This window comes from Electrona antarctica (assembly GCF_951216825.1).
Source record: "Electrona antarctica genome assembly, chromosome: 12".
Classification (NCBI taxonomy): Eukaryota; Metazoa; Chordata; class Actinopteri; order Myctophiformes; family Myctophidae; genus Electrona; species Electrona antarctica.
In genome coordinates, this window is record NC_136793.1 from 44,602,192 (window position 1) to 44,611,594 (window position 9,403).

The window sequence follows — 9,403 nt, forward strand, 5'->3', positions numbered from 1 at the left end:
ATCTGGAAAAAGTAAAGTGTCCTTGAATTTAACTGTAGCATGATGAACCCATTTTGAACTTTAGGCGGTTGCATAAGGGTCCCACCTGGCAGGTCTGTAGAGGATGGTGTGGATAAACTTTTCAACCCTTTGACTAGGAGGTACACTTTTCAGACATCCGCAGGTCTTTGTAGAGGGTGGGTCAGTGTACCCCCCCATGAGGAATATTGGTTTCTAACCAGCACCTGTCCTCTGGGAAAGGTTTGTATCAATACCCCAGATGTCTGAAAAAGGCTGGATTTACATGAGGGACTTTGATGTTGCGATGATCAATCTTTTGTTGGTGGTTTCATTGACCCCAATTTGGTGTCTCATCAGCGGGCCAGGCTAGAGTAGGTAATGGAGGTTTTTGTTCCTTTGGTGGTTAAGCCAGCCTTGGTAAACCTCTATGTGCCCCCTCCATGAACTCTGGAAGATCATTGATCAAATTGTCCTGTATTCACTTTGTTTGCCTCCTCAACTTAGCAGTCAAAACAGCCCTGTCCACAAACAAAACAACTGAAACAGTACACATGTAGCTATAGAACAGATTGTTAAAGGACCATACCGGTGCTCTGGCCTGGCCCTTATTATGACTGTTATGTGACTCACTGTACACTTGACATTATACCGTACAGCATACCGTTTGATTTTTGAGGCAGCCACTGGATTTATTTATTTATTTCAGTATGAACACCAACTTGCAGTGACCTGGAATTTGCTTGAGAGGTAACACACCAAATGTAGTTATGGTAGCCTCTCATTTTTAATGCATTTTAAAAGCGTGAATTGAAAACTCTAACCAAAACTATTAGCCCCTGGAGAAAGGGATTGATTTATAAACCAAATTCAAACCTTGGTCACTTGCAAAAATGTCACGCCAACATTGAGTTGGAGTTTGGTAATATTTTAATGACTAGAAGCCAAAAAATAAAGCCATTAACAGGAAAGGTGGTTTATTTTCATGCGCAATCTGTGGCTGAAGCTGTGAATAGACAATGACAGGTATTGATGGCGTTATGGTCCTTTAAGACAATCCGTTCCCTTTTTAAACATGTGTGGTATATCTGTCAGTTGGAGTTTCTATCTTGGCATTGGTTTGCTCACATCGTTTATAAAATGAGATTATTAACAATTGGCAAGTAGAGTATAATTCCGCAACATGGCACTCAGTGCACAGTACGCCAAGTGGGAGACTATTCTTCCAAAACCACCTACTTGAATCTATCACTTCACTAATAGGATGCCAAGTTATTTATCTGCAAACACAAAGTCCATTATTTTTCTCCTATATCTCACAGATAATACTGCCAAAACAGCTGGGCGTTGCCACTCTTACAGCTTCCTTTAGTATGTTTATTCTACACCAATTATCAGGAGAGTTGATGTATTACGATTATAAAAAAGTGACAGCTGTAGTTCAAGTGTGCGCAGTATATTGCATTCCTTTAAAGAAAAAAAACCTTCTTGGATCCCTTGGTGATATGAGAAAGGCATTTAATATTTCCTTAATTTATTCAAACTAACATTAATTAAAAGGAATTTGTATAATCAATTCAATTGCCTAACCGTACCAAGTGATCTAATATGCATAATGACTCAAGTTTCCATATATCTTTTCTTTCTGTCAATTGTAAGAAGAGGATTTCTATTGAGACCCCCTCCCTCCCACTCCCCACCTCCACCAGTTCATCGCTTGTTCTGAAGCGTGGCAAAATGGGTTTGAATGTGACATCTGTTAAATGCATGTCAACAGTATGGTCCTCTGAACACATTGCACATTTATTTACTGTGCATTTGACCCCAACAGACTGCCATTGTCCTACAGGTTTGACTGACTGCAGAGATCCAGCACAGTTCACTCCACCTGGAGATTTAAACCTAATGTACATTCTTATCTGAATAGGAAACTGTTTTTCCCTAATACCTTTCGACCACTGAAATTTTATGAGGTAGGTATGTGCCATGATCACTAATTAAATTATTAATATTATTTGTATTAGCGGCCAAGCCCGAAGGGACGAAGGCCCCTATTGTTTTTCTATCGTCTTTTCTTCTGCCGCTACTTTTTGCAGTTCTGGCAGTTCTGTGCTGTCACTTTCCACAAAATTAGGCAATATGGTAGAGGGTCATGGGAAACGGTCAACAAATGAAGCTCACAGTGATTCGTCAAAGGACCTCTGACCTTTAGATCTCCCAATTATATGATTGAATGAAGTGACGTCATCTCTGGTCTCCAACTTTATGACTTGGTCCCGTCTTATCACTGCTTGCAGCTATATTTATTATTATTACGGGTCAAGTCCAAAGGGCGTAAGATCCCTTATTGTTTCTGTGAAAATTCCGCCATTTTAGCAGTTTTGGCAGTTATAGAGCTATCAGTTATAGAGCTATCGTTCTTCACAAACTTCGGCAATAAGGTATAGAGGGCCGTGAGGATCCCTCAAGAACTGAAGCTCACACTCAATCGTCAAAAGACCTCTGATGAGTATATTGTTATGATTTGCTCAATCCACTTTTCTGTCTTTTTTTGGCCACGTCAAAGAAATTGGATTTCCATACTTGCGAATGGATGGACTCTGGTTAGTGTTTACACAATGTTGTATAATTATAAGAGCGCCCCTCACAGATTGTGGTCTGCCAAAAAAAAGAAAATCAACATTTTCCTATGTCCAGCTTTTAGTTTGTGTGCAACAAACACAAACTTTGTCCTACACAAACATTAAATGCCATTGACAATGAATGGACAATTTTGAGTGTTTGTGTAAACCCAAACATTGCGTAACACAAACATTGAAGATTAAGGTGAGGACGCAAATTCTGATTGGCCGGAATGTGATGATGTATGATGATGCACGATGATAAGAGTGCCCCTCACTTCACACAGGTGTTTGACCTCTCAATTTATGTACCATATGCCACCTTTCCAGAAAGTATTCGTTAAGTGTTACCAAAGCCGAAGTTGATTGTGATCCTGAATCCACTGACCATCCTTAGAGGATTTTTTTTATTAATCTTAACTATAAGACTGTATGTACCCTAACCCTTTGGTTCACAAAAAGGACATAAAATGTTCACAAAGAAATATTAGATGCATCCCAATTGCGCTTACATTTATTTGCATTAATGAGGAACTATAATTTGCACTGCTACTTTTGAAGCTTGGACAAAAAAAAGCACATACTAATTTGATTATATATCCATGTATGCTGTGTTTTTTCCACTGTGTTCATTAAAGTGAGTCAGATATCCAGCTAGGACAAGCCATTTGTTTCCACGGAATCCCCATATGCAAAGGAGCCGGAATGCTGTAGCTGTAGTCAAAGTGATGTAACGACATCACCCTCCTATGTACAGTCATTGGAAGACTCCCTCCCATGTGACAGCACATCTCACAGTCGAGGAAACAGGCCCTGCAACAGGTAGCATGGTTCCAGCTTGGCTGGGCCACTTTCCATTCACAGAGCCATACAAAGGGTTCCCATGAGGAAAGTGACCGCAGTGATTGTACATAAAAAGGTGATGTGATGCTATCTCCAAATGTGACAATCAAGGCAGCCATTTGTATAGGAATGGAATTTCTCCATCTGGGCTACTATAAATATACACATGATAATATTAGTTTTGACAGCGAAGTTAGAACTACTTTTTTACAGACTATTATCTTCTTCAACCATGTCCCCATGGTGAGTTTAATTATGAAAATCGATCAGCACTATATTCTATGTGCACACTGCACTGCTGCATGCCAAGAAAGTAAATCTCTGAATCACACCCGTGTGAAGTGAGGGGCACTCTTATCATTGTACATCACTAGAATTTCGCGGGCCTTCGGCCCGCTCATCCCAGAGTTGCGTTGCCCCGCGTTGCGATACAGAAGTCCACAGATACAGAAGTCCACAGTGACACGCGTTTTATGCAGCTGTTTTGTGTTGCAGCGCGTGCGCGCGCGCGCGTGTAGTGTTGTTGTTCGTATCCATAGATGCGCCTGGGTTCGTCCCGTTTTTTCCACGCCAGGTGTCGATGCAGTCGTTTGCGCAATTTGCGTGTTTGCATTATTTTAAGTGTGTAGGCATACCATATTCTGAATGAGCAAAAAGAGGACACATGCGCGCGTGCATGTGGATGTGCACATGCGCGTGCACGTCGTGCATGTGCATGTGTCGTGCGTGGGCGGTTATGTTAAAATCAGATGTCAAAATAATCTATAGCCTAACATTAAATTGATCAAATATGCTCTATATTAGTTGTGTATTTATTGAAAGCAGTGGCTGTCAAAGGTGTGATCCAGGGACCCTCATGGTTCCTTGAGGGGGTTCCAAATGGACCCATTATAGGTGTGTAACTCTGAGAGTGTACAAATGGAACCAAGTGGACCCTACAGGTGTGTAACTCTGAGAGTGTACAAATGGAACCAAATGGACTGTTTTATAACTTTTAACTCTGATACTGTACAAATGGAATCAAATGGGACTCTTATGGGTCCATTTGGTTTTACTGTCAGAGTTATGGGGGTCCTTGGAATTAAAAAGGTTGAGAACCTGTATGCAATGGCTTATGTCTTGTAAAAAGAGAGACCAGCCTATTCTCCAAACCATCATATGTTATGCTTTGCTAGGTTGTACAAAATAATATTGGGTCAGTGTAATTTGCAGGAGTCACCGCGCGCACAGCTGCCTTGTCTGTGTTGACATGACATGGGCTTGCAGGACAGAACTTTTATTTGTGACAGCCACATAGTTCCTTTGCAGACAATACAATCTGCTTGTCATTGGTCAGTCACAAAGCTAAGAAAACAATGTGAGAGAAAAGGTAAGGACTGGAAAGCTCTGTCTGTGTCTATCTGTCTTCCTACGTGAAGACGTGTGGGCTCTGTCTCTCTCTCGCTCTCTTCTCTCTCCTCCCTCTCTGTGGTGTGTGTGTGTGGGGGGGGGGGGGATTAGTTGCGCTGCCTTCGACAGTGCTATACTTCTCCAGCAGCGGTGCAGAACCGAGAGAGTGACACATTGTTGTGGATGTAAACGGCGCAACTTGTAGCTGTGAAGAAGTTCGGATTGTGTAGTCGCAGCGGTGCTACAAAGTGAATGTTACAACGCGCACGGTGATATTGTAAGTCGCAAATGCGAGTACGTAGTCGCGCTGTCGAGCCCTGTGTAGTGTAGTGCCATTGTCGCGGCATCGCGAGGCGAGGCAAACCCCCCCCCCGCGCACGCACGCACGCACACACACACTGTACGTAGCTGTTTGTTGTTGCAGCGCGCGCGTGTGCGTGTAGTGTTGTTGTTGGTATCCATATATGCGCCTGGGTTTGTCCCGCTTGTAGCACGCCAGGTGTCGACGCGGTCGTGTTAGCATTATGGTAACTGTCCAATTTAGAATCAGAGTGTGCGCTGTGTAGGTCTTCTTCTTCTACTTGGTTTTGGTATGTGTGTGTGTGGGTCACGTGGTTGGCTTTGAGCAAATGGGAGAGGGAATGTAGTGTTGCCAGGTCCGCGTATTGTAAGCGAGTGGTAGTGTGTGTAAGTAGCGTGTTGAATGGCATTTTTTCTGTGCTTGTTTTCATAGACGTGGCAACAAATTAGGCGGGGGTGTCGGTGCTTGTGGCGTGTTTGTGTTGATTATTGATATTGATATTGTGTGCGAGTCTGGACGGGAGGCGGCTTTAGTGGCAGTGCAATGACAATTTTTAGGCGGGTGTTGTTGAGTGTGGGCGTGCGGCGCGACATGAGGAGATAGCGGACGAACGACGCGGAGGGTAAGTCTGTGACGTGTTAGTGTGTTGTTGCAGTGTGTGTTGCTCCTGCTTCGGCTTCGGCACCCAGCGTGTCAGTGACGTAGTAGCTGGTGACTTTGGGTCCCTTCCTTGGGCACACCTTTTGGGCACACCTTTTCAAATGTATAATAGATAATACATCATCTCATTCCATTCAATTTGCGTCCTCACCGTCGTCATGAATGTTTGTGTTACTCAAAATAATCCATTCATTGTCAATGGCATTTAATGTTTGTGTAGGACAAGGTTTGTACACATACACCAAAAGCTGGACATAGGAGGGGCTATTGCCCCTCAAAAATGTGTGTGAATATATTTCACATTTTCGGTGGTTCATAATATCAGATCCACTGTTGACTTGACTCTTGATTATAAGACCCTGTCTTAATAATAATAATAAATATAGCTGCAAGCAGCTATAAGACAGGGTCAAGCCCAAAAAGAAAAAAAGATGTACAGTACGCAATATACACAATGAGCTTTAGTTACGCTGATTGGTTGAAGGGGTTGTTTGTCAACGCTGTAGTCCCGTAACCAGAGTCAGACTCCATTGGCATGTATGGAAATGCAAGGCTGAAAAATGGATCGAGCAAATCATTAAAAGGAATCATCTAGAGATCTAAAGGTCAGAGGTCTTTTGACGAATGAGTGTGAGCTTCAGTTCTAGAGGGATCCTCTACCATATTGCTGAATTTCGTGAAAAACAATAGCTTACGATATCAAAAGGCCCTTTTGGGCTTGACCCCTAATCATTTTGTCCCCACTCTTTTGGGGTATTTTTGGCCGCTGTACTTTTCCACATACGTGACATTTGTTCTCTGCATTTACAGTACCCATCCCAGCTATTGGGAGAGTCTTTTTTGCAGAGCCTGTGTGTCGATGGTCGCTGAGGGGGGGTTTTACAGGTTAGGGTTATGGTTAGGAATAGTTTTACTGAGGTTAGGTTTAGGCATAGTTTTATTGAGGTTAGGGTTACTAGTAGTAGCCGGCGCTGTAAAACAAGCATCCCATCAGCGTCCATCGAAAACCCAGGCTCTGCATAAAAGGTAGTCCCGACTCCCCCTAACGGAGCAACATGCGCATTTAATACAGTGCTTAGGGGTTAAGGGTCTTGTTAAAGGACAATTCCAACAAGAAGTTTTGAGTTTTGAACTAGTCTGAACCTCTGCTATGTGTGGTACCGGTACACATCATATCTTACCACTGCACAATGCACATGTTTTGTCGCATCGTGACACATTGTGAGCTTGTAGATTATTCTCGAATATCTGATTATTATTAAACTGGTTACACTGATTTTGTATTTGTATTTTTGAGGGAACTAGTCCCTCTTATGCTCAGCTTTGTGTGTTTGTGTGTACCCCATAGCGATGATTTGATTGGCTGAGCACTCCATAGCGATGATTTGATTGGCTGAGCAATGTACGGATAAAAAGTGATGGCAGAAAGTTGAGGACGCCACAAGTGATTAGCCGGATTGGATTTGAGAATAAAAAGTGAGGACACCAATTATTATTCATGCGGGCGTGATTTTTAAGGGACCAAGTACGTCCCGAAGGGATGTTGGTCCATTATTGTTTTTGTCTGTTTTTTTCTCCTTCTTCTTCTTCTGCCAAAATAGCAGTTCTGGCTGAACCGTGCAGTCAGTTTTCGCGAAACGTGGCAATATGGTAGAGGGCCATGCCAAACGGTGACTATGAGAAGCCCATGACCATTGGCCAAAGGGTAGCGCTATAGCACGCAATTGAAAATGCAAACTTTTGAACTTGAATGACACCTGGGGGCATATTCTGATATCTGAAATAATATCAGGATAATCTGGACTGGAGACCCTGCGAGGTCATCTCAAGATAATATATTGGTAGTAGAGTCTTTGCATCTTGAATGAATGACATCCATGTCACATGTGCACAGTGCACACACACTTACTTAATGTATAAACATATTTGCCTATGGCAATGAGACTATGAGATCCCACCACATTGTGTTTACTTTGGTATATGCCCCTAAACACAAAACATGATGCAGACTCGTTCTCCCACACACTGTTCTCAGTTTTGGTTCATTGTGGTTTTGTTAATTTCTCAGGTCTAAAGTATTGTAATTTCATTCAGTCTTTTGTTAGTTTTGTAATATCACGTTTTCTGTAGGCAAGTGACAAGTCAGCAAAATCAGTTTCACAGGATTGGACAAAAATAGAACTAGGAATGAACTACATTAAGCACTGTCTCCATGGCATACATAGCCTATACTAGGGCGGCCTACTCATTGTCTCCACCAGGCCGAAGGCATGGGGAGAGAGTATGTTTTGCACTCCGTCCGTGTGTGTGTGTGTGTGTGTGTGTGTGTGTGTGTGCGTCCGTCCTTCCTTCCTTCCGTCCGTCTGTTACCAGCTAATCTCTGCCACCGTTGGCTCGATCCATGCCAAACTTTGCACACACACTCCCTGGATGCCAACGACGAACCTCTGCCCCAAATATTCCTCAACGGCCTGTTTTAGCGCCACCATGAGGCCGATTTAGGCAAAACACATTTCTGTAGATTACTCGTACACATTTTATCCATACATCACACAATTCGGTATACACTATCTAGTGTATCATGTGATCAACACGGATCTGCACCATTTCCCATCTTCCATCCTGATTGGCTAAGATTGCCTTCCAAAGCTCACATGATTGGTCCGTTTCGAACAAAATGCCACAAATCACAAACACAGTGTGCAATTTCCGTGAAATTATACACGCACATTTCCACTAGGCCGAGGACGACATGCCACTCATTTCTTCCCCAAATCAGCCTCAAGGTGGTGCTATAACAGGCCAATTCCTGTTTTTAGCTATAACTGCATCGATCTGTATACAACTTATGTATGCGCACTCCCTATCTGCCGGTTATAGCGCCACCATGAGGCCGATTTCTGCAAAACACATTGCTTATGTTAGTCGCACAGATTTCATCCAAATGTCACGCAAATCGCTACACATGATCTCTGTAGTCATGTGATCAAGACGAGTCTGTTGGATTTATCAGATTCTACACTGATTGGCTAACATTGCCTTCCAAAGTTTTCAGGAGTGGCCCGTTTTGTACGAAATGCTGCACATGTCCTGCTCATCCAGAATTCTATCCTCATGCTATGAGTGATCTGGCTCTGCATTTCCTCAACAAAATGAAGAAAATTGTTGCAAAAAAATAACAAACAAAAAAACATGTTTATATTACTCCTAAACATTTTGCCAAACATCTCACACAGTCCTATCCTCCTGGTGGAGACCTGTGCCCAGAAGGGCACTTTTTCTAGTTTGTATATGTAGCCTACCAAAACAATGTGGTACATAGACTATCAGACAGACAATTGCACGAGTCTCTCCGATCCGAGTCCGAGTCGAGTAGCAAGTCATTTGGTCCAAGTCTCAAGCAAGTCTCAAGTTTTTCTGTTGTGGGCAAGTCAAGTCAAGTCGAGTCTCAAGTTTTTACCCTCAAGTCCAAGTCGAGTTGCAAGTCGTCAAATCAATGACTCGAGTCGGACTCGAGTCGAGTCATCGAGTCTCGAGTCCAATACTCTGCCGGACAGGCCGGTTACTTAAGTTGTCCGAGTCAGCTTGTCTC